This window comes from Cydia fagiglandana, chromosome 3 (genome assembly GCF_963556715.1).
Source record: "Cydia fagiglandana chromosome 3, ilCydFagi1.1, whole genome shotgun sequence".
Taxonomy (NCBI): Eukaryota; Metazoa; Arthropoda; class Insecta; order Lepidoptera; family Tortricidae; genus Cydia; species Cydia fagiglandana.
This window is the reverse complement of record NC_085934.1, coordinates 10,375,526-10,397,659: the sequence shown is the minus strand read 5'-3', so window position 1 is coordinate 10,397,659 and position 22,134 is coordinate 10,375,526. Positions and strand designations below refer to the sequence as shown.

Below are 22,134 nucleotides of genomic sequence, written 5' to 3'. Positions count from 1 at the left end.
AACTAAATAGTCGCGGTACTAATCATCTGTTTGGCTGTTTAATGGGCCTGTGCCGTCATTTGATATGGTCATTTCAACTTTTAAAAAGCTTGGAACTCGACAAATAATGGAATTTGTATGCAACATTGCAGTCCCAAAATCGAGACTGCAATGTTTTTAACTTTTTAATTTTTGACTGACCATAAACTACGCGCTTCGCGACCATATTTTTAAACGGCAAAGTCGACTTTGCCGTCCATTTTTGAGAAAAGGGCTTTTACTGCCCCGCTAGGAGGGATCAAAGTGGCACTTTTCTTCCCTGCTAGGACGGAGCAAAGTTGTATTTTTCTGTTCTAGGACACGATTTTTTCTTTCTCGCATACAATTTTTTTATGGTCAAATAATACATATTTTGGAACAACAATTTCCTCATAGTTGATGTGAAAAGCAGTATATGTCATACGGTATCAAAATTCTTACGTCTTGGGCGTTAACACATGAATCCCTCACTACGTTCGGGATTTTATTGTAGAATCCATCGCTTTATTCAGGATTCAATGTACGCCGTTGTCGGAAATATATCATTTTGATCCCTTGTAACACAAACTACTATTTATTTCTATTAAAGTATACCCGGGTAAGACCGGACTATTTTCCGGCTAGTTGGAAGGACAACTGCAAGAGCAATGAAACATACCTGATATTTGACATAATTGATTGCAGTTGGTTGATAACGTTCATACGGTCGCACATTTCGCACTTTTCTGTAATTGAATTGTATTCTAGTATTAGGCAGAATATTTTAATAGTTTATATTATTTTTATTACAAAAAATTCGACTCTGAAAATTTCGACTGAAGTTCCAAAATGATTGAAAAAATTACTGACATAATAGACGTTTTTTTATGTCAAATGAATTGTCAAATTTATAAATCGAAATGTCAACAAAAAAGTTAAAACTTTAAAGAGGTAACTAACATGAGTATTATATTCTATTCACCAGTATTCACCACACCAGCTCGGAAATGCATACTTTGCACTTCAAAAACTGATAGCAAAGTTGCATTTTATTCACATCTGAGGCAAAGTAATCAAATCCAAATTTTGAGTTGTTTTCTTATGTTTGCTAGTAGAATTGGCTTTTAAATGATGATTTTGGATGATAAATATTTAATAACATTCATTTGGATTTGATTTTGTGTGTTAGGTATTTGCTTCGGGTTGGTGTGATGAAAAATTTTGTGTTTCACTCAGGGGCAAATTTTGTTTAACCCTCGTGCTTTGAAACCCTCGCAACGCTCAAAATTCCATTTTTCAAACCACTCGCTACGCTCGTGGTTCAATTTTGGAATCTTTCGCTTGCTCGGGTATCAATATTAGCATGAGCGGTTAAACAACAACTTTGCCCCTTTGTAAAACAAATAACTATTGTAACTAACCTTCCGAACACGTTCGACTTGGAGCATTTTAGTAACTGGAGACGTCATGGCTAATAATTTTCTGTACAAAACAGTTGCCGATTTTTGCAGCGACGTCAAATGTATTGCTATTTCTACATGATTTGTACGTAACGTACGTACAAATAGCCATGTCAGTTCATACAAAAGTTTTGCACAATAAGAGATATTATCATAATGCACAGCCAAATAAATGCACTAAAAACAGACAGACGCCTAGCATACAAAATCGGCAAAGTGCACGTAAAGTGCTAATTAGTAGCACCATATCTACTTGTACTGTAGAATTAGTTATAATTAGGTTTTCATGTTAACCCTGGGTATAATAATTATTTACATAGGTAATTGGGTTATTATGAGATTGTATACAAAGGCACCTGTTTTTTCCATTCGTTGTTTTAGCGGCATTGACAATACGATGGCGAACAGGATGGGTAGTGGGGCTGGACCTGAAACATAAAAGATAAAAGGTTATCCACTGTGCATACCCAATTTGGCAAATTTATATTATAAGTAACAAATAAGAATTTATTTACTTAGGTTACTCACTCGGAAGTCAGAATCATCCCCGGATATCGGGTAATTCCGATAAATCACTTAGGTATAGTTCTATCATATCAGAGGCCATTTTCGGAAGTACCTACCCGACACTCGGAAGTGAGTCGGAGTTATTTTATTTTAAGTAGGTAAGTACCTAAAGTAATTTGGTGTATTGATTAACTAAAGCCACAAAGCCCATTAGCCGAGTAGTGAGTGAATACCTAGTATCCGTCAGAGCCCGCGGGTCGAGAGACCAATATGCACTAGATTAGTGGTCGTTCGAGTCAGTGGGCTGAAAAATTTGCCTGAATCCTTACACCTGTAAGGCGTTTAAACGAATATCGCCCTAAGGGTGGAACACCGCAAGCGCAGGCGATTATACCACGAAAAATGATAAGTAGACACGTGTTCTTACCGGTCGTTCATAATTAATAAGTTGATATCGAATATGCTTGTCTTGGTTATTCAGAAGCATGCCAGGCCATGACGTGGGTCGGTACTCGAAGCAACTGTCACCCACGATCAGAGGCCGCCGGAGTGTGACGTTGTCTATGCCGCATGGTAGGCAGGTTGGGCCCTGCTCGAATGAATAGGAAAATTAAATAAATAAATAAATATTTGGGGACAATCTTACACAAATCGACCTAGCCCCAAACTAAGCAAAGCTTGTACTATGGGTACTAGACGACGATATACATAATACGTAAATGTGACGTCCCACGGTCAAAGGTACCTTATGGCGGGTATGGAGTTATGCATACCCCAGTAATCTACAATAAATAAGCTATCGATAACACAAAAGATCAACCTCCTAAGTTGCGTAGTTACAGAGATATGATTTTTTGAAAATAATGTTGTGAAATTAGCAACTTTACGATAGAGAAGTTTTAAGTTTAGCCGCCTAAAAAACTATGTTCCTGAAGTAAGTTACATAGTTGACTACAAATAATAATACCTTATATATCTGAGATTTAAAAAAAGTTGCGACTTGTTCTGTAATGCAAATAGAAACCTTTGATATCGACTGATTTGTGTGTATACTAACCAATCTCTTGAAAATAAAGTTTTATTTCATTTTCACGATTGATTGCAATGAGCTGTCAACATTTAAATTTTATCTATTAGAAAACGACACTGAGAGACAGTTTAAGCAAAAAACAATAAAGATTTAGAGGTGAAAATGTATTTTCTGACTTTTGCATATAAAATCAGAAAATTGAATATTTTTACTTTTAATGTAACACACAATCAATTTTTCTGAGCACATATGAAAGAAATTCTGTCATTCAAATGAAATAAATCCTAAAACCCCAACTAAATACTATATTTAACCCCTTATGCCACTTTAAACTTACATAACAATAACAGTATTTGCTCCATACATTTACGAAAAGGTACCTTATGGAAATAAATCTAATAATACATCACTACAAAACATCAATCACATTGAAGTTTATCTTTTATGAATAGAAAATATTAATTTACATTAAACTGCCACAAATTTAATTAGTTGTTCATCATAATAATCTTAAAAAAGACCAATAATTTGTATGTAATGAAAAGGTACCTTGTGGTTAAGTTACATGATGAGGCATGATGATGATGGAACAGTTAGGATAAACTAATAATATTTTGGGGTAAAGATGGTATAAATCGTCTATTTCTTATCAATAATATATTTTGGTTGCCATTGAAGATAAGCGGCATTGAGGTTCAATGACCTCAGATATTCCATAAGGTAATGCGTCGGGTATTGGCATTTATCAGCAAACCAATGGCTGATTTATTGCATGCGACCAAACCAAATGAAGATTATTGTAGTTAAGAAAGACTTGACGAGAGTAACTTTGGTATATAGTAACAGCACCAGTCATGGGACATTTAAGAGGAAATTTGGAGTATTTATGATATTTCCCTAATACATGTAAATGGTCTACCGCTTAGCGTGTTAAAAGATGAAAGTCCTATCCGTCTTTCATGTTTTAGGCGTGTTGTATCAAAGATACTGCAATTAGTTTCCACATATTTAACAAATTAAAACTATGCTTTTTTTCTCCAGTCATGGACACCAAAGCTCCAGTAATGGGCCCCCGGTAATGGACGTGGATCCAGTAATGGGCCCCCTATAATGGACATTGCTCTATCAGTATAAAATATTGAAATGGGGAATAAGTTACGGCAAAAAAATCAATTTTTCGTATAAGCTTTTATCGCTGAATGTATTTTTCTTTCCACAGCCAATTATTATTGTTTTAGATCCATCGAGACAATTCTAATATACCCAAACACAATGAGTTAGGGTTTATTGCGATAAAGTTCCCATGGCCACCTCCTGTCTCCATCATCAGATCAGGTCCATGTTATCATAATATTGCATTATCATCCGATTTGCATACTTTATTACGTACTTACACAAAATTTCAACTGAATCGGAAATCGAAAAGTGGCTCAAATTCAGCTACCAAGATTGGACCCACACTAACTAACAGGGCAAGTTAAATAAAAGTTTGGAAAAACGATATTAATTTATCCGAAGTCCGAGAATACCTCCTGATTGACATATTTCATAACTACATTTTACTTCTGTATTGTTTAAACATGAAATTATGGCATGGCAAGCATCATTCTGTCAATTGTCCCATCATAGGAGGTACGCAGTTTTACAGCTCCTATAATGGGATTGGGCCAAATACCACTATTTTTTTACATCTGTGGAGTCACAACATAGTGTGTTAGTATACTTTCTCATGGTAAATGCAATTAGCAAAACACGTTCTAGTTTTCAGCAAGTATTAATTAATTAAAATTTAATAAATTCGGGGAGTTGTTCATTTCATGGGGAGGTTTGGACCATAATCCCAAAGAAATAAAGAAAAAGAAAAAGAAGAAGAAGTTAATAAATTAACTCACCTCTCTTAGCGAAGTTGTTAAGAATTCGTAGTGGTATTTTTTTCAGTGACATGACAACTTTTGGGTTGACGCCAATTTCTTAAAAAACAACCAAATTTAATGAAACTTCAAACTGAAACAGCTCTAGGACTCTTATTTATGATAATATACAGCCAGTGTTTATAAACTACTTTTAGATACTTATTTTAGAGGAATTATGTTTTTTTGTCCCATTACTGGTTCCACGTCCATTATAGGGTCCACTACTATAATAGCAGGCTACTTGGATTTGTAATGTTGGTCGATGTACGGTTATAATATTTGCTAGGCGCCCCAACCAGAACTGAAATTATCAAATTAGTTTTGCAGAATGCTAATACAGTTCTCTACCAAAGTTCTTTTCCCGTATTGACTAGTTTTTTTGGGAATTTTCAATCTTTTTTCCATAAGGTACCTTTTCACTAAACTCTGAGACGACATTATTAGGCTTATAACTAACTTATAACAAAAATAAAAACAGGTAAACAAACGTTACGCATTAAGGTTTCAGATTACACAATAAAAAAAAATTGAGCATTTTTTCACCTCTTTACAAAACATTTCATATCTCCGAAACTAGAAACCCTCATAAGGTACCTTTTCCCGTGGAACGTCACAAATAGATAAATACATGCCTACTTATATACATAGAAAACAGCCATGACTCAGGAACAAATATCTATGTTCATCACACATATAAATGCCCTTACCGGGATTCGAACCCGGGACCATCGGCTTCATAGGCAGGGTCACTATCCACTAGGCCAGACTGGCCGTCTATTATAAAACGAACAACAAAAAAAATACTGAGCACCTAAAATACTTACCTACTCAGTGACTATTAGGTACATTCTAGGTTTCCATAACGTAATATGCTAAAGTTGCAAATATATTTTTGTTTATGGACAGAACTCGAAAAGAGATTCCTCAAATGTTGCTTGTTTAAATCATTATGTAATGATGATTTGTTATTTACGTGTTTTATATCCAGAGATGTGACTTATTTGAAATACTTGTATTTAAAATGCAAATACAAAATGCAAAATACCTATTTTGTATTTAAATACCTTTTGAAGAAAACTATTTTGTATTTTATTTGAAATAGTTTTTGGGACCTATTTTCTATTTTCAAAATACAAAATACTTTATAGTAGGTAGGTAATGTAGGTAGGAGTTACAATCTCTTCTGATGTTACAATCCTGGCAACTCTCTCATTCTCTCATTCTTTTAACATGGGACTGTTGAATCTGTTTAGTAACATCGCACATGACCACAAGCGTAGCGAGTGGTTAAAAAAGTGGAATCTTGAGTGTTGCGAGGGTTTCAAGGCACGAGAGGAGAACAAACTTTTCTGCCCTGGTGAAACACAAACGAGACGTTTTCATCACACTAACGAGAGGTATTATACTAGCTGTAAAACATTACAAATTAATGCTTTAAAAGTTGGCCGTTAAAAACCATCACCCATACCTACATCCTACCGGTTAATATGAGCAAACAACTAGAAATTTGCACTTTAGATAGAGGATTGATTTCAAAGAATAAAGAGAGTCCTTTCAACTCGGAAATTCCGAGTAATACTTTTTAATTCAGACTAGGTATTCACTACTCAGAGTACATTTTATCGCAAAGTATTTTGTATTTTAAAAAGTATTTTGAAAATACCTATTTCGTATTTTGTATTTAAATACAAATTCAAAAACTATTTTGTATTTTGCATTTGAAATAGTATTATCAAGGAAGTATTTGTATTTTGTATTTAAATACTTTTTATAAAGTATTTTTCACATCTCTGTTTATATCATTTGTAAAAAAAATATCTAATAATGAAACTGTTACTTACTGAGACACGACAACACGGAACGCATGGCGGAGGTTCTTTATAACTTGGCAAACATTGAAGAGGGCTACACATTGTAATTTAGAAAAATGTTACAAAAATCACTGATAATTTTGCAATTTTTTTACCGATTATAGCATAATGTCAAACGTTGACAGTAAAATTCTTCTTCTAATTGTTCTGATTGCACCAAGTGAAAAAAAAGGGGATAATTGAGTAAAAAATAAAAATTACGCCGGCCACACACCGCCGGAATTACTCTCTGAATTCAGCGGAATGTCATTGTTAATCCACGTAAACTCAGATTTTTTCAGATCTGCACAATGCCCATGGCGACGGCGCCGCCAACTGGCAGCTTTTGTGAAGCTATCTTGTTAATCCACGTAAACTCAGATTTTTTTCAGATACAGAATTTCTCAGACCGATCTGTAGGAATGATACTGACGAGCGCGCGTTCTGAATTCGGATTATGTATTCCTTTGGCACCTCGTTCCATACTCGTACTTCATGTATGGACGAGCACACACACGCCGGAATCAGATTATGAATCTTCCATTGACATTTATTAGAGAGACCTTCAAATCAAGAGTGAACAGGCACCTTCTGGGCGAGCTCGCTCCATCGTAGGCCACGTCTACGCCTCAGCTAGTCTGTGGCCATAAGTAAGCCCATTCATAATAAAAAAAAGAGAGTGAGACAGATTTTCGTGAGACAACTGACCAAAAGGAATATTTAAAACATGTGCGAATCAAAGCTTTCTGAAGAAATAATCTGAATTCAGAGATTCATTCCGGACGTGTGTGGGGAGCCTAAGTTAATAATAAGTACAATAGCTTGGGCCCTGCCCCGCTGCCGGCGGCACCCTAGGTTAGGTTTTTTATAATGTGTTTATTTGTATTTTTTATTGTTTTGTAAGTGTTTTTATATTTTACTTTTATATTCATATTATAAATGACCTAGCCTAAGAAGAAAGATAAATAAAGAAAGTACAATAACTTCTATGAATAAAAGTACTCATACGTATTAGAGCGGACCTGAACAACGGAATGTATCTATTCTTTATTCAGAATGCGATACAAAAAAGGTATGCATAAAGCAGCGTGATGCACATAGCTTTATGTAAAAAAAAGAAGTAAAGTAGAGAGGCTGTTCTGGCTACTTTTTTTTCTAGTTCTTCTATATTCAAAATACTCAAAAGTCATAATGGCAAATTAAATCACAATCAAAGATCAGTATATACTTATCTTTCCTACTGAAAACACAAAAATATAAGAAAAAGTTTGATAATCTTTAAATAAATATATGGCTCAGGACCGCTTCGGCCTCAGTTTCATTTCGTCATCTCCATAAATCGTCCACAGTGCCATGTCGTCAGCCTACAATTCCTAAATCGTCACCTTCCTAACTTGCCTACTTTCTGATATCGTCAATACCCCATTTTGTCTAAATTCCTATTTTGACCATAGTGCCAACTCGTCCAATATCTGATATCGTCAATATACCATTTTTGTCTACGTTCCTATTTCGACCAAAGTGCCAACTCGTCCGCGTTCTTTTATTTGAATTGAGAATGTAGAATTAATACTGATTGTCACTTAAACTGTCAGAAGCAGCACACATTTTATTCAAATAAAATATTTTTTCTAGCTCAATAGGTATCTAAGAAAGACAGATAAATAGGTAGTTACAATTAGTATTTGCTGTTGTCACACTTGTCCTTAACCATAAAGATAACTTTGATGATAATGATGATGTACTATTAGGGCTGCTATGTAGTTGACGAGTTGGCACTGTGGTCTAAATAGGAATGTTGACGAGTAAGCACTATGGACGAATTAGGAGTGTTGACGAATCGGCACTGTAGTCTAATTAGGAATATAACCAAGTTACTACAGTGGCCCACGTAAGAAAGCGGGCGAGATAAGAAAGTGACGATATAGGAATGCTGGCGAATCGGAACAGTAGACCAAATGCGAATGAGAACTACTTAAGAAGTTGCCGAAATGAAACTGAGGCCGAAGCGGTCCTGAGCCAAATATATATTCTAAGGAAAATACCCAGCGTTTGCTGAAAATAAGTTCATCTGTGCTAGCGAAGGCTATTTCATTCCCCTACGAAAATGTAAGTTCTGATTTCCTTATAAATTGTTTACTGCAATCTGTTCTATTTTGGTTTCCAAATGTAGCACCGCGACTAAAGCATGCTACAAACGTAGGGATAGTGAAATGCATGCTCCAAAAAATACTCCTCCCTATCATTATGATTTCAGTATCCTGGGGACATTCGCGAACATTCTTTTTTGCTTTTCTCGATGGAATATGCTCTGATAAACGAAGTGGTTCACGGTTATAACAATGTGTTGGGCTGTTGGTAGACTTTAGGGTTTAAGGCATTTTGATGATCCTCTTTGTCGGTCATTTTCTGCTCTGCTAAGAGGGCCAGGGAAAAGACATGTCTTTTTCTATCCAGGAAACTTCTGCCAAAACGGTGAATCCTAATGGATAGGCCTTTGTATTCGTTCTGTATCTTTAAAATTTGATAAACGTGGTGGTAATATGGGAAAGCCTGGCAATATGGGATGGTTGAAACTGTTTTTCGTATAACCTATAATTTATTTCCAGGTGTTGCGGAGGTTGCTGTGGCTGCGGTTGTCCCAGGATAACCATCTACACGTGCTGCACCAAGATCTGCTAAGAATGTCATCAGGATGAAGAACAACCTAGCCTTGCGGCGAAGGCGCCGCCAACTGGCAGCGTTAGTGAAGCTATTTTGAATAAAGTGAAAGTGAAGTGCTGTAATAAAGTGAATTAGAAATGTGACTGATGGTTGTATTATTAAATCTGTAGTCAGAGGCCCTACCTCGAACCATGTTCGACCCCAACTAGCAAAAATAAGTCGTAAACATGTTTTACAAACGTTTTTCTTAAAACTGATTGGTATGCAATTTTAGGCATACAAACGTTTATATGACGGGATTTTGGCGCAGTTTTTATGGCTAAATAGTCGTAGAGTGGTCACTCAATCATCATAAGCAATCACATTTAGTCCTACAGCTGTCATAAAAAATATATTAAACGACTTATTAGTCGGAAAAGTATGGTAAGTTCTCGCTTTGTAAGTGCAATTGGTTGTAGAGTGATCATAACGCAGACGTTTGTGAAATGCAACAGCGAAGCAGTTTCAATCATATGTATCATAACAGGTCAAACAATTTGTGAAAAACAGTAATAAGTATTAGTATTATACTTTTTACCATTTTAAGTACTAGTAACTCGACATCTCCTAGATACGAGTATAACAAATCAGACACGCATGCGAACATAATATTTTCGACGAATGTTACTAGGTTTTGTAAGAAATTTTTAATGCCCCCTTTAAATATTGTTTATTTATTATATTTAATTTAATAAATTAATTGAATATTTATCTTTGAGTAGTTATATGACTCATTTATGATTAAACGCACTAGCTTACGACTTATAACTCCTAAGCCCGACACGATACGGCCGCCATTACCCTGATCATCACCCAGTAGCTATAAGACGGTCATGTTTATGACTGTTGTATGGCATTTTAGCAATTTAACAGCTGTAAAAAGCTGATGTTATGACTAGTTGTACAGTAGTAACTCATAAAGCTTTTCTATGACCAAAGTGCTGTAAGATGTCATATTGAAGTTGTAAATCCGGGAAAAGGTCATGGTTAAAACTTTTATACGACAATGACTAAATTGCTTTATTACTATGTTATAGAGTCTGTGCGGAAAGAGAAGAGTCGTGGCAGAAACGGGAACTAACATTTTAAATTTTATATGGCAATCAAATCTTTGACACCTGTCTTGTAAAAAGTAAACAAACTTCTGTCATTGTATATTTTTATTAACAAAAACCGCAAGTTTTATGTATATAATATTTTCAAAACACGATAAAACCGTACATAAAACCACAAGGAAAATTATATTTAACATTGTTCGGTTTTGTCAGCGGGAAGAAAACGGCTAAAAGCCGACTATCGACTTACAAAAAGTCGCGGAACGTGTTTCCGCTATTCGCGGGTATTGATGTTGTATTTAATATTAAATAACTACCTATTTAATAAGCCCCCTAAGTAACTTGTCTCCGGTACATAATCGGTAAGTATATTCATTCAAAATATATTAATTTTCATAAATATGCAGGTCATTCATGATCTTTAAAATAACTGACAAATAGTCTTGATACTTGCTATTTTATGCATATTTATATGTCATTTCTTTTTCAGGATTGTGTAAAAGTACCTACGGTATCTCGAATAAAAGACCGCTAAGTAGGTGATATGCAAGAATTCGTAATCTACGTGCCGGATTCAAGCACATTCAGTTCAGATGAAGATAGTTCTATGAGTGTCCCTGGTTGTTCTGAAGCTAGCTCAAACATAAGTGACATTGAATATTTTAATTCTGAGATCGATTACAAAGAATAAAACTTTTTCTAATAAAATATTTCTTTATTTGTAAGTTCGTTTACTAGGTTCTGAATAAAACTTTTTCTAATAAAATATTTCTTTATTTGTAGGTTCTGTTAGTTACGAAATTATATTTCATATTTAGCAGTGACTTTTCGGCGAAGTAATTTATCGTGAGATGAGAGAACCGGACATATCCCAATAAGGCCTACCTACTTATGCACAATTTTTATTCATATTCATATTTATTATTAATAATGTACACATACATTACAAGTCAAGTTTACAATGGGTGAAATATATCCCAGATTAAACAACTGTACCGCTATTCGGAACCTAATAATAATATTGAGAGTGGCAACACTGTTGTCGGTCGTATTGTCCTTTTCTAGCATATACGTCCCTCTCTCTCCCACACTCCCACCACAGCAGTTTGCTTTTTGGCGGTTGTCGCAAAAACAAATTTCCAACTCATTGGCTTGCTGTTTTTCCATCTGGAAGGTCGTGAAGCTAAACTGCTGGTGAGTTTTTGAATTTGTACCCCAGTTTAGCTGACTATATTGAAAAACAGTTTCTAACGGCTTTTGCCGTTCGAAATAAATATTTAAATTTAGTGTCCGTTAAACTATCTAGCAAATAAAAACGATCCGGAATAGTAATGTGTAAGTTTTCAAAGGCTGCCTGCGCGCACCGTGGCTATGCTAATGAAAATACTAAAACACATAATGTTAGAAAACACATCGAGCTGGTAAAGCGTGCACTTGTCACCATTAGAATTTAATTAATATTATACCTACATTAAGTATCTCTTCTGAGTCTTATTACTTATTACTTTAAATCTTTGTGTGTCTATAATAACGGTTGAAATTAGGTATAACACTTAAATGGTGATGTGTGGAGGCATACACTTCAGTTTTCAAGTGATTTGTGTTTTCGAATACGAAAGGATCGGATAGTTTAATACGTGTTACGTAGAACCTACGTATTAAGGTAGAAGCTTATAGACGTGTAGGGTTTATCTGTCCAAGTATCTATCAGCAACTTGTCGGTTTATCCCGTTCTGGATTAAATATAATATTCCAAAATAATTTTTTTGGTAATATACTTGCTGATAAATAACGTGTACCCGCTTAGGAGTCGACGAAGCCCCGCTTCGCGGGGCTTCTATTTCCGCTCTGAGGGACACAAGGTAACGAACAAACCTACATCGCAAGCATTGCATTTATTTTTGTGGAAAGTGAGTACTTCGGCAGTACGTAAACTTAAGTCTGACTAGATAACGAGAGAGATTAGCATGGCTCTGCGCAAGAATGACATGGAAATCCTTAAGTATTTCACTCCTTATCTACCAATTTATATCTCTCCAACTAGATCTTTGATTTAAAACAAAAAAAAAAAAGATGGTTAAAATGTAGGTAGATAGGTATCTCTTTAAAAAAATAACAGGTACTAACAGCTTAAAAGAACTCTTGAATGTAGTTGCTATATGTGCTTGTATTATTTTGGATTTGAATAACTTGATTATTCATTCTATATGTAACTATAGGTACATACAAGACGGTCAATCTTTAAGCCTACCTACCTACCTACATAAATAGTACCTACACTTGTAAACGTTTTAAATAAAATCGGAAGCCTGTGACTTGAAAGGGCATTAACGATATGGGAATGTTTAGATTGATTCATTGACGAAGACGCATGGTTTGCTTCATAATTTCAAATTATATTCGCTAACTGTAGAGTTAAAGTTTAGTTATGGCAAATCTCGTCACCGTGAATGACACTTTCTAAAAGTGCCTATTAAAGTAAATCCTTTCCCCTTGTCGAGCGAAGAACTCGCAACTAAGGGAATATTACCCATAAACTTCATTTGAATGATATTCTTAATAGTGTTGAGTCGCTCACTCGCGAGGCACCTCATTTGTACCACTCATTTTGTTAATTTGTCGCAGTACTTCATACCGCAAAAATGTCTTACTTCACTCCTCTATTCATTTTACTCATTTACTCGCGCGCATCACAAACACCTCTTGCCACACAAATCATTCACACACTTCAAATTTCAAAAAACTCTTATCCTTTCAAATTCACTCGCGAACCTCAAATACTCATACACTCTTCACAACTTGCAAAAGAGTGGCACGAGGCGCTAGGTCCTCGCATGCTCGCTGGCATTCAAAACTCAAAATGTCTCAAATGAAGAAACGAGTAATGGCCCACACTGTCAACTGCCGAACTACAAACCTTATTGCAACGACAAAAGGTCCACCGAGAAATGCGTTGAGTTTGTACCACTCACTGCCTGTTTGTGACATGAACGTGTTTGAGGTGTACCTCAAAAATTCTTTCAAAATGAAACAATGAATTAGAAATACCCAAAGAGGGAGTGAGACAGACACGCGCCGTACTTCAATACCGCCTCGCGTCACCACGAAAATACGTTAAAAATTAAACTCGAAAGATAACAAGCGTAAGCGCTGCAAGCTTTCATAGATCTTACGCCTTTTTGATCCTGACTTACTTGTCAAAATGGCCGAATGGCGCGAGAAATGTAAGTCATTAGAACGTAGTTCGGCGTGTTGCTTCTCTGTCGCACTTGTAAATTCGTAGGTAAGTGTGACAGGGCGGCAACACGTCGAACGTGGTTCGCGGTAGGTCCTCTGACTGAGCATGTGAGCATTTACGAAGCATGCTTAAAAACAGTAAAGGATTAATACCGACCAAAATATTATTTAAATTATTGAAATATAATACGGTCCATAATGTGGTGCTGGTGTATACAAAATGTAATCATTTACATTAGTGTAGTCATTAAATAGTAAGTATAATTTACTTAAGTGTAATAAACATGTACTTTACGTAATAATTTGAACTTGTTATTGTTACTTTTACATTTTGTTACCGTTCTTCGTAAACAACGTCGAAATAAAAACTCTGTTTATCGCGTTTTTTCGTTAACCTCTATTCTACAGCTCGAATATGCAAGAGCGATAGAGAGGCATATATGCCTCTATATCGCTTCCGCACACTATCGAGCTAATATATTAATATAATAGAGGCAGATAAAGCAATTTCGATTGTCGTTTTTGCGTTAGGGCCTGCCTGTAATTCAAAAATATAGTGATTATTAATTGGCATGTTTATTTATAGACCTAATTATTCTATTTCTTCACTCAACAATCTCATCATGATAAAAGTAAAACTGAATTCACAGGAAATAGTGCGAAACGAAACGTAAATCATAGGCGGCTGTGAGCTGAGGGCCTACCGGGAACCATGTTCGACGTGTTGCCTCCCTGTCACACTTACGTACGAATTTACAAGTGCGACAGAGAGGCAATACGTCGAACGTGGTTCGCGGTAGGCCCTCTGACAGCTGACTGAGCTGACAGTGACGGAACAAATAACAAAAGTTCGCAACGAGTTCATCGTGATGTTCAGATAATTTAGTTTTGTCTTATAGTGGTAATACTAATATATATACCGAAATATCTAAACAGGGACATTGTTTACACGTTTAAATATACCCGTGGCTCTACCTTGGTGTCTTTTGCATGCAAAACTGTAGTGAAAAATATTGCCGCCTGCGTTACCGGCGGCGCGAATGTTAGTGTGCTTTTATTTACATCACTTTGCTGTTAAATCATCTGAAGTGGTAAGTTAGTTATATATAGTGATATCTAATTAGAAGAAAATATGGAATTTGTTCTCCTTAGTTTGTTAAAAAACAGTCGTACAGTTTTAAGGTTACTATTCTAATTGAAATATATTATTATTAAACTGTAAATAATATCAAGTAGCAAGGATTAAAATTGAACAAACAATAAAAATAATTTACATCTAAATTAGAACCAGTTTCATAAAAGCATCAAAGTTTCTATGTAGGATGTGGGGGCTAGGTCCTTGGTTAGATTCTTATTTCTTTTCTTTTCTTAACTTTATCTGTCTTCTGTTGTTCAAGTTCTTTTCTTCACCTCGAGAATTGCATTCAAATTAAACATTTTTATGTGTAAAGGATGTTAGGAGTATAATTATATTATATGGTTTGGCCCAGGACTGTCTCATACCAAACATAGAGAAATTCATCATATACACCCAAAAGAATAGGATGAGTATAACTTTCCTGGTTCTTACTGACTGACAAGTTGCGATTGACTATAAAAATAAATCCATTGTATCTAGTTTTTGTTTGCCGATGGAGTTCAGAGAAATTCAGAGAATATAGTAGCCGATACTGAAAATATGCCAGTACCTCACCTCATTTGAAGTAAGACATTGTAACACCTCATTTTTGAAAATGAGGTACTCATACAAACTCATTTTAAATTGATGTCCTACCCATCACTAATTCTTAAGCTATGTCTGTTATGGTTCCACCTGCGTAAGGTGTGCCTAAGAGAATCTTTTATTCAGGCACAAACTAACGTCAAGTTATTTGTGATGAAACCAATATGTTGTGTACCTATTTAAGCCTGCGCAAGGCTGCCATGTTTCCACCTGCGTAAGGTGTGCCAAAGAATCTTTGATTCATTCACAAACTGATATCAAGTTATTGATGATGATATTACAACCTATATAAGCCTGCGCAAGGCATGTCAGAAATTAAATGATATGGTCATAACACAGGCGAGCGAGTAGGCCACAATCATAAAAATATAACAAAGATGAATATGTAAATACATCCTTTTGGACAAAGGACAAGTGAAAAGGGTTCTAACAAAATAATGTTCTGGGTAAAAATCAGTCGAAATAGGCTTCGTTATTCGAGGTTTCATTTTAGTTTACCAATCTATTTTAAGGGTCCCGAACACCCTATTGGCTAAACCCAAAATTGGACTAATTAACATCTCTAAAATTATAATATAATAGGTATAAAATAACCTAAGATTCCAGGCCTATCTCGACTCATTTTTATTTTAAAGATGAAAAAATCTTTGCACCCTAATATAAAATTGTGGTCTGGAGACGCTAAGCCTCATAACGTGGGTGGCATGGATAATACTAAGAGATTTAGTCACCTAAATTCGACCATAAGCCCAGGCAGAATATTGATATTTAGAATAAGGTGTGGTCAATCCTCCAAGGTCCAGATAATCTGTGGACTCTAATTAAATCAGGCTCACTTAAGCTCACGACACAACATAGCTTACGGTTCAATTCTGAAATAAGCTATGTTTAATATCACTTATGGTGTGAAAATAAAATTACAAGAGCACAAACAGCCTGCTCAAGGTGTACAAAGGGTTCCGTTTAGCGGCCCTATGAATATCTAAAAACCTTTGAAGTCTATGCCTGCTATGACAGACTCGAAATTAATATAAATTATATTTGCCTCGAGAGCACTAGTCTTTCAGTTAACATTTTTACGAGTACCTACCTATGTAGGTACACGACATAACCAAGGTTACCTATTTAATTATTATATCCCTGACTGGCATGGTATAGGAAAATTGTCATGTGCTGCACAAGCATATTGGAAATAAAAATATACAAAACTGACCAAACTGGGCGTTTATGAATGCTTTATTTTACACCCTTATGTCTGCCTTGTGAACCTTGAGGATTCGAATCACCTTGATCGTAAGTGCTCCTATGCACAGATTAAGTTTATTTTAAACTACCCATGCACTAATCTCAAGGGCACGTGCTTCTATGCACGGACCAAATATTGTTATCACTTAATTCACTTATCATTATTCGTCATAGTTTGATACTATACGTTTAACAAATGTACCCACCGTGGAATGTAATGTACCCAGTCATAAGGTTTTTAATAAACAGTGACTTAATGGTTTGCACGAACGATTCTAGTATAACTTCTGGGCGGTCACGTCTAGGGCATGACCCTCTAGTTCTCAATTTATACAAAATTATAGCATTGCGATACTGTTTGCTTTGCACAATGTGAAACAGCAGCAAGCCTTGCGAAAAGGCGAAGCTATTTTGAAAGGCGAGTACTTTTCAAAAATACATTGTAATATATATAAATATGTTTTTGTCGTGGAACAAGTACACCCAAACAAATGCAGTCATTTATTATAATATGTTGGCAAAACTCTGCAAAAGAGTTATATAGTCTGTCTGTACAGTGTAACTTGAAGGCATCAATGCACATGAATCTCTTGAAACATGGTGGATCATTAATTTACACCCCGTCTGTGTCTTGCTCCTATTACCAAATCCACAAGTTAAGGACCTCAACCTATATATAGGTACCCTTCTTGCTCGAGACCTGTAAAAAATGTGCACAATAATTTCATGCAGTCAAGTGTCGGAAAACTAGGTCCACACACTTAGCGATATCGTGAATATATATCCAAGAACTCTGTATATTGCCTCTCAGGAGGCGGGATGTTATTAGACTAACCTATAGTAGGTAGTAGGCCAGAGATATAGTATACAAAAGTACACTGGCCCAAATTAAGTAATATTATATTTCAGAATATAAAATAATTTACAATCTTGCTATTATTGGAATATAAACAAGTAACAATTATCCTTAGTTCATAAGGAGGATAAGTATACCTAAATATATAATAGATTCGACAAAGTGTTGATTCTAGCATTGGATAAAATAGCTCCCTCTTAAAGGGCCTCTGCGCTGTTGGCTTTGGGGCCACAGGCGCCCGGCAAATGGTAATAGGGAACCCCCTGGTTTCCCACAGCAAATAATGTAAAATCACGAAATAAGCACATAAATGTGTATTTCGGTTAAAAGCACCTATGCGATGAGCTAGGGTTTCGAATTAAGTATCTGATTCCTTATAATTTACACACTGAATAGAGAAAACTGAATATTCAGAATTAAGCAATGTCTATGAATAGTTTACAGAAAATTAGCCACTTTAGCGGTCAGAACCAATAAAGGCTTATGTCTACCAGTAGGCACCAGATAAAGTAAACCACTAAGAAACTACTCTTACTACATATATACAAATTTTTGAGTTAAATTAAGGTTATGATAGCTAAACATGAATTTAATTAGAATGACTCTGCAAATATTATTGATAAAGTTCTGTAGCAATTCTACACAAAAACACCACAAAGCGTCATAACTAGTGCCACAGCGCAGTGAACACATGAGTGTTGTGGCTTAAGCTCTCATAGTAACCTTCACACTTTTAAGCAAGGTTTATTTATGTACACTGACTTGCGTTCTCGTTAGTAAAGCGTTTAAAAGGGTTAAATGCATTTTATAGCTATAACTATAACCTATAACCAAGTATATGGCTTACAGTCATTAAATAAATTTAGTGATTCCCTATGACATTTCAATAAGTACCTAATTTTATTAACTCTGTTTGTGGTGATAGTGATATATAACGAATAATTAAAATATTCGTCTACTTAATCCCGAGGGATTCTGGAAATAAGAAATGTCCTGTCCTTGTTATATTCCTGCAACTGCTTACTTTACTATTATAGATAATTATTATCAAATTTGATAATAATTGCGACTTATAAATAAAAACTACTCTAGTACTTTATTATTTTTATCTTTTCATACTTGAATTACATTACTCCTTATAACAGATGTGTATGCTCCTTGAAGAGTAGACTGACTTATCACATCTTCTTTTACCTAGTTTTCACATACATTTAAGTAATTAAGTATAGCACCCTTGTGGTGACTCACTTATTCTTTTTGAACATTTATAAGTACATTAAGTACGTATATAAAATGTTAAGTTAGTATCATAATATAATGGAATATCAAATTGTATGCTTTACTAAATACCTCTCTCCTCACAGGTGTTAAAATAAAGGGTGTACTGCATAATTAATTAAACATTCATAATATAATAATATTACATATACATAGTTAATAAGTACATGTATAATCACATTGGCTTGGCGTCTTCCCACCACCAGGCGATAACAAACACGTCTCAATATTATTATTAGGTTCCGAATAGCGGTACAGTTGTTTAATGACAGCGTTTTACACAAAAATAAAACGCTAATTAAATAACTTACCCTATTCGGAACCTAAAGTTTTAATCCTGCCTGGTGTAAATATGTATAATTTTGAGACAATGAGTTGGAAATTTGTTTTTGCGACAACCGCCAAAAAGCAAACTGCTGTGGTGGGAGTGTGGGAGAGAGAGGGACGTATATGCTAGAAAAGGACAATACGACCGACAACAGTGTTGCCACTCTCAATATTATTATTAGGTTCCGAATAGGGTAAGTTATTTAATTAGCGTTTTATTTTTGTGTAAAACGCTGTCATAAAATTACAGTTCTATTGCCCAATTTCTACCCGATCTACCCGGTTTTAATAACTGTTGGACTGCACAGATTAGGCAGTACATAAATGAGACTCTATCTTGTTTGGTACTAAAATTACAGTTGTATTGGGTAGATTCTTAACTAGTTTTAGCAGTTTTGTCAATCGCACTGTCACTTTTTAGTATCTACAAGTGTGTTTTAAAAAGAAAACTAGTGCCTGCGCTAAATCAGAGGATTGAGTTGACGAGCCGACACCACCACCAGGCTCCGTTTAGTAAGCCGTGGTAAAAAACCGGAACAAAAGGGATTCAAGTATCATGACCTTTAGTGCCGTACTATAATCACGTGACCAGTGTTGTCAGCATAGCAAAAACCATAAAATAGCACTGGCGCGCCCTCAAATCCCACGACTCTTCTCTTTCCGCACAGACTCTACAAACGTTTGTACAACTGTTATTTAAGACCAATTTGCATTAAAACTAAAGTGCTGTATTAATGACATTTATACAACGTCACGTTGTAAGACTTGCTTATTTACGACTCATATATGATGAATCAGTCGTAAAAGGTTCAGATGTTACGACCAATTTGTTAGTTGGGACGTATTGCCTCCCTGTCACACGTACGAACAAGTGCGACAGAGGCAATATGAGGCTTAACATTATGAATCTGACGTTAGGGGATCCTGATGAACTCGGAAGTTCATCAGGATCAGGGATCTGGGGGATCAGGCTAGGGGATCCTGGTGGACTGCATGGTCGAACGTGGTTCGCGGTAGGCCTTCTGGATGGCTCAGGGCGCTTTGTGCAGTCCTTAACCTTTTGGTCGCCAATGACCGATATATCCGCACCGCAGGTTCAACGCCAAAGACTGATTAATCGGTCACAGACCACAGAGCAACATAGACCTACGTGCGCATGCATAAAGCTCAATTTCAGTTTTGACACTTCGGTGACGCGGCGTCCGCTTGACAGAGGGCCCGACTTATCTTTCCACCCTGATAATACCATTATAGTTAAATAAAAAATAAGTGGTTTCCAAATCGTCTCTACCTTATAAAGGGTTAAAAAATACGTAAGCGTGCGCCGCAAGCAGACGTGCATTTGGTTTAAACTTTTTTTGGTGATCATAATGACACCATTCCGAAGTAAAAACACATAAATATGAAAAAAATACTTTTTTTTAAATTCCTCTTCACGCTTAAACTGCTGAACCAATTTAGTTAAAATTTGGTACAGAGATAGTTTCAGTCCCAGGGAATAACATAGCAATGCTTTTAATCTCAAAAATCATCCCTTAAGGGTGTGAAAAGGGAGGAGGAAATTTGTATGGGGATTCAATAACCGCTGGTATCGTCTTGGGTCGTCCCATTCGTTTTTCGTCAAGTTCTTTAATTAGTCCTATTCTGCTTTCGTCACTCATTCTACATTCGTCACAATCGTTGGTGGCTTTCAATGTAGAATGAGTGACGAAAGCAGAATAGGACTAATTAAGGAAATTGACGAAAAACGAATGGGACGACCCAAGACGATACCTAACCGCTGAACCGATGTAGATAAAATTTGGTATAGAGATAGTTTGAGTCCCGGGGAAGAACATAGGATAGTTTTTATTCCAATAATAACAAACACATTTACAATAAACTTTAAAGCGTAATAAAAATCAAAACGAGTTATTTTCAAAAGTTGCTGAACAAATGTTGGTCAGTTTGAGGAGTACAGGCTACAGTTTATTTTATTTCTCCTGTTACAGAAAACACTATACAGTACGTATGAAGACACGCTAGTTCTTAGGGGCCTGGTAAAGGGTTAAGAACTTGACGAAAAACTCCGAAAAACGAATGGGACGACCCAAGACGATACCCTGGAGGGAAACTACCTTAAATCCTTAAGCTAGCTCATTTTACTTAAAGGAGACATTCCTTTATTTTTAAAAAGAAACAACTTCACAATTCCTTTATTATTAAAAGACAGGAAAAGTAATTTCAGTGTTTTTAAAAATTTATCCCTTAACAGGGTTAAAAAGGGGTTGAAAGTTTGAATCCATTACAAATGGTTTTGAAACTTCTTAGAAAGGCATAATAGCCGATTATAAAAAAAGTAATTCCAACGTTTTTGGAATTTAAACCCCTAAGGGGGTTAAAAAGGGGATGAAAATTCGTCTGCAGTGCTAATTTAAGCAAGGAACTTGAAACTTTGTAAAAACGTTTTAAATTAAAATACAAGAAAACTAATTTCAGCGTTTTAGAAAATTCATCCCCCAAGGTGGTGAAAAAGGGGTTGAAAGTATGTATGGATATCAAACATTTTTTCGAGCGCGGGAGTTGAATCTTTGTATTTGGGGATACTATCAAAAGACAATAAAATTAATTTCAGCGTTTTGTAAAATTCATCCCCTAACAGGGTTAAAATGGGTTTCAAAGTTTGAATCCATTACTAATGCTTTGAAAATTCTTAGAAAGGCATAATAGCCGATTACAAAAAAAAGTAATTGCAACGTTCTTGGAAATTCAACCCCTAAGGGGGTAAAAAGGGGATGAAATTTCGTCTTCAGGTGCACATTTTATTTGAAGCTAGGAACTTGAAACTTTGTAAAAAGGTATTAAATTAAAATACAAGAAAACTAAATTCAGCGTTTTTGAAAATGTGAAAACGGGGTTGAAAGCGATTACAGCGATTTGTAAAATTCATCCCCTAACAGGGTTAAAATGGGGT

At 35.6% G+C, this 22,134-nt stretch overlaps 2 long non-coding RNA genes across 2 annotated transcripts; one reads left to right on the top strand and one right to left on the bottom strand.

The window, feature by feature from the left end:
- Positions 1 to 1,773: 1,773 nt before the first annotated feature.
- Positions 1,774 to 7,301, bottom strand: LOC134680126 (uncharacterized). Its single transcript, XR_010100427.1, has 3 exons — positions 6,749 to 7,301; positions 2,392 to 2,553; positions 1,774 to 1,885 (listed from the first exon to the last, which is right to left on the bottom strand). It is a non-coding gene; the product is annotated as an uncharacterized LOC134680126 (long non-coding RNA).
- LOC134680129 (uncharacterized) lies at positions 1,892 to 9,568 on the top strand. The gene is made up of 2 exons (XR_010100430.1): positions 1,892 to 2,122; positions 9,367 to 9,568. It is a non-coding gene; the product is annotated as an uncharacterized LOC134680129 (long non-coding RNA).
- The last annotated feature ends 12,566 nt before the right edge of the window (positions 9,569 to 22,134 follow it).